A 460-nucleotide genomic window follows, 5' to 3' on the forward strand; every position below is an offset into this window, starting at 1 on the left:
CTGTCACTTCAGACCCTGCCTTGCCCGCCTTCCCCGCAGTAACCTCCGCTTTCCCGCCTTTCGTCCATCTGACACTTCCCTGCCCGCCCACTCACCTGCTCCTGCCGACTCATTTCCACTCGTTCCCCGCCTTCTTACCTGTTTTGCCAGTTTTTGACCGCTGGATTACGCACGTTAGCTGCTTCTGTCTTATGATTGGTCAAACTACCTGCCCATTACCAACCACTGCCCACACCATACCATATAAATTGGTAATTTATATGTCTACATTAACTGTCTTCCTTTGAGCGTTCTGAGCTTTAGTTTACACTTGAGGTCGGAGTCAGGAATGGAAGGAGGAAGCCAGCAGAGCCAATCAGAAGACGACAAAATGCCCGTGCATATTTTTTTGCTTGCACTTGTATAAACACACTGGATCAGGGAAAGTTAGTTTGTCAGACTGTGGACTGACCAACACTTG

This window comes from Seriola lalandi, unplaced genomic scaffold (genome assembly GCF_002814215.2).
Source record: "Seriola lalandi dorsalis isolate HSWRI2012SDOR001 ecotype SW California unplaced genomic scaffold, Sedor1 jcf7180002054885, whole genome shotgun sequence".
Lineage (NCBI taxonomy): Eukaryota > Metazoa > Chordata > Actinopteri > Carangiformes > Carangidae > Seriola > Seriola lalandi.